The sequence below is a fragment of the Parasteatoda tepidariorum genome, chromosome 6 (assembly GCF_043381705.1).
Source record: "Parasteatoda tepidariorum isolate YZ-2023 chromosome 6, CAS_Ptep_4.0, whole genome shotgun sequence".
Classification (NCBI taxonomy): Eukaryota; Metazoa; Arthropoda; class Arachnida; order Araneae; family Theridiidae; genus Parasteatoda; species Parasteatoda tepidariorum.
In genome coordinates, this window is record NC_092209.1 from 59,026,626 (window position 1) to 59,030,570 (window position 3,945).

Consider the following 3,945-nt stretch of genomic DNA (forward strand, 5'->3'; position numbering starts at 1 on the left):
ATCTTATATCCTTGCGTGTCTTATATCGCTATATCGTTTTGCGCTCGTTGTCTTTGCTCGATGGCTTAAATCAGATTTCTGATGCATCGCCTTGAATGAAAGTCGCTGTATCGTCTTGCCGATATATGCGTTAAATCGATATGTCTCGATACATCGATTTATAGCCCAGTCCTACTCATGACTAATGTTCAAAACCCGGTGACCTTAATCCAGCTCTCCTGGTCTGTCACAAATGCAGCAACTAGTGGTATCCATGTATCGAATTCTATCACAGCTATAATTCTGGTGGGGGAGTACTGTAGCGTATCTACTCTTCCCACAGCTCTTTATGGCTTCATATCTATACTTCATGATAGGAATAATTGTATAGTGGGAAACAGCTTCACCTAAATACCGTTTCCTTAGTAGTTTATTTTAAATATTCCTTGAGGTGCGTGAAATTTACAATACGAACAATTTTAATGTAAAATTAGAACAACTGAGTTATGCGAGCATTTTAGTGCACCACAGTATATAAAGTTTCTCTGAACACCCAATTTTGTTCCCTCGTTAGTAAAAACAATTTTAAATGTGATTTTTTTGTCAGTCTTTAAATGCTATTTTAAGAAAATGCCACATAGGAATAGTATTTTACATAGGAATAGTATTTTAGGAATAAGTATTTTTTTTTTCTTCCTAAAAACTTATTTCAGAAAAATTAGAATGTTTAGGTTCGGCAATTTCACTCCCTCTGCTTATATCATTTTTAAACTATAAAATTGTACATGGTCGAATGAAATTTAAGTCAATGCTTTTCCCCAAAATTATCAATTTTATAAAAATTTATTTCAGGGTAGTTATAGAATAGTTGATAAAAGTTCTAGTTGATATTTTACAATCGAATCGCACATATCCGGCCGCAGGACGAAAATGCGTCAAACACCTGTAGCGAAATGATAAATGAAAAAATGATCGCAATTAAAAATCAGAAAATGTAGTCAATAGTCAAACTGTGCCGCGTTTGATTAATGACTGTGCAAATAATTTGAGACGGATATGTGTTCAGCATGGGTATCGTTTACGTAGGGCAGTGCTTCCCAAAGTGTGGTACGCGTACCTCCAGGGGAACGGGAACAGTTTAGCAGGGGTACGCGTTCTTATGCGAAATATCTTGCAACAAACGAAAATTTCAAAATATTTTATTTGAAAACAAAGCTATAGGCATGAATATTTACGATTACGTATTTTTCTATTAGCTATTTTTTGCAGAGTTAACAGTTAATAATTGGTGGTGTCAACAGCCAGTTGTGATTTGTTAACTTGTGTGCAATTTTTTTTATCACAGCAAACACAATATCATCCTTCTCACTTGATGCAAATAAACTTTTTAACAAAACTTGTACCAAAAAAGAAAAATAAGCATATTTTTTAAAATATAAATTTTTTTTATTAGTGGTACACAACGTTACGAAAATTTAGAAAGGGTACACGAAAGTCATAAGTTTGGGAAACACTGACGTAGGGTTGTTGTTGTTCATTTACGTCGCACTAGAGCTGCACAATGGGCAATTGGCGACGGTCTGGGAAACATCCCTGAGGATGATCCGAAGACATGCCATCTCAATTTTGATCCTCTGCAGAGGGGATGGCACCCCCGCTTCGGTATCCCGACGACCTGCACGCAAAGTCGAGAACTTTACGATAGAACATTTTAACGAGGACCAATACCGCACACCCTCGGTCCCTACGCAGACTGATCCAAGTGGTCACCCACCCGCACACTGACCGCAGCCAGTGATGCTTGACTTCGGTGATCTGCTGGGAACCGTATCTTAACGATCAGTCCACTGCGGGACACTGACGTAGGGAATTATTAGTATTTACCCCCTCAAAATAATTAGAAATTTTTAAAAGTCTCTAATATATTGGACATTTAATTATTGAATCACCATCTTTTCAAATTTAACTAAGTTAAGACATGAAAAAAAATTAATAATTTTGTAGACATTGTGGATGGAAATTTTTTTTCAAAATATCCTTCACATCCTTGAATTTTTTTATTCGTGAATTTTAATTCCGTTCCCATCGAAAATTGTATGCCCAGTTTTTTAAGGAGTTCTCAACGATGTCCATCATGAATTTCATCGCAAAGGAAGGAGTGTGGATTGTTTAACTAATTGGTAAATCGGTTTTATTACGACTGTTTGTAGTCGATGAAAAAAATTAAAACCTTGTTCCGTTAGGGTCGTAACCTTGAATGCACCTTTGAGATTTTGTGATCCTCAAGGGCGCGGGGTCCAAGAGGGTGCACTTGCGTCCCCCTGGCTTTTTTTTAAACAATTAAAGAGATACAGAAAAAAAATTTTGTTATAAAAAAATTTTATTAAAAATATTTTTATTCAAAAACAAATAATTAAGTAATTATTGATACATAACAATTAAAAAATTGTTTAATCAAACAAGAATTGTAATCGTCTTGTTTGCTGTCCAAATCTGCTTATAACTTTTTCAATGAATTCTGAGTCATCTTTGATTCTTTTCTTATGCACACTGAGCATGTACAAACTTGGCAGATATCTAAGCTATATTTTTAAATTTCATTTAATAAAATATAAATAATATTATAGTTTCTATTAGTTATTTAGTTTAACAAAGGTGTATAACACAAACTGACTTCTCACAACTGTAAAACGTCATCAACACAATAAATACAAATGTTAAGCGTGCACAAACACGTTAGTATACGAAACTACTGTTTGTAGTTATTTGTGTTTCAAAGTCAGTAGCTATGCCATCAATACAGTTTCTCGTAGCAAAATTTGCAAGTACAACAAATTCGTTTTTTTTAAATATCTTGTTAACAATAAAGAAGAATATTTGAAAAAAAAAAATTGGGGGGGGGGGGGGTNGGGGGGGGGGGTATTTTGTTAGAGGGATGCACCCCCTTTTATAGTACTCTGCCGACGCCCTTGGTGATCCTGTTTTATAGTTTGTGCTGGTTATCTTTAATTTGAAATGGACTTATAAGTCGTTCTTTTCTCTGAACGAAAACATACACATTTTGAATATTATTAATAAAGAAGCAACGCGGATTTCAGAAGTACGGCCATTTCACCAATCGCTCTGAAGGGTTGAGACAGCGGGTTCGATCCCCTATATCCCAGAATTCATCATTTATTATTCTCTCTTGGTGGTTGTACAGTTATTTGTGCTGTCACTTAATTTATCAAGGGCTAAAAACTCATTGTTTGTATTGAACATGCAAACAAACTTTCTAATTCTTTATCGACGTTTACACTATCCACTGACGTTAAAAGCGAATCGGAGATTTCGGGACTTGAACCAAAAGCCTTTACCTATATGGGTTTACTAATACTAAAAAATTCGGCTTTCCATCGTGGACTAATCGTTTTCAGTAGATCACTGAAGTGTAGCAATGTTGGTAGCGGTCAGTGAGTGGGTGGGGGACCACTTTAATCAGCAAGCAAAGGGATCTATGATGTGTGGTATCGCTCATAGTTAAATTGTTCTTCCGTTAAGTGCTGGATTACAAGTCGTCGGACTACCAAAACGGGGAATCATCCCTCAGAACAACAAAGAACAGGAGTGCAGAAGAACAAAATTGTGATGGCATATGGATCTTCGAATCATTCCCAGAGATGCTTCCTAGACCGAAGCCAATAGCCCGTTATGCAGCTCTTGTGGTACGCAAACAAACTTACTACCACTGAAAAAGTCTGCAGATTTATCGGTTCCGTAGCCAAAGGATATTATCGTCCAATCAAACGCTCTGAAACGTGAAGGTATCGGGTTCGAAACCCGTCTCAATCCTGCATATTATGTTTGTGCTGACCTTCTTAATTTTATCGCTAAATTGGCTAGGGTTTATTAGCCGTTCTTTGTATTGAAAACACAAGCTTGCATATGTATGTGAACAATAAAATAAACACATTTAGGGGCCTCCCT